Raw genomic sequence first — 407 nt, forward strand, 5'->3', positions numbered from 1 at the left:
ACAGTATTATACAGACTACTGTAATATGATAAAGTAAAATATTTGTAATCTATTTTATATGAAATGGGGCTATTTTTTTGTGTTTAAAATTTACATTTATGCATGTAAAACAATCTCTCTCTCTCTCTCTCTCTCTCTCTCTCTCTCTCTCTCTCTCTCTCTCTCTCTCTCTCTCTCTCTCTCTCTCTCTCGTAGATTGTTTTCCTGCTTTGCTACTTATGTATGATTTTATATAGATACGGTAAATAATATTTGTAATAACATATTTTATAAAAGCTTTTACTGTAATATCATTATTTATCACTTTCATCATGTGCGTTAAATTCCTTAGTTTGTTTACTGAGCGTACTTTATGACGCCGTCGTTTCAGGCGGTGTCATAAAGAAAAACATTTCATTTGGAAGTCC

Source organism: Palaemon carinicauda, chromosome 25 (assembly GCF_036898095.1).
Source record: "Palaemon carinicauda isolate YSFRI2023 chromosome 25, ASM3689809v2, whole genome shotgun sequence".
NCBI lineage: Eukaryota > Metazoa > Arthropoda > Malacostraca > Decapoda > Palaemonidae > Palaemon > Palaemon carinicauda.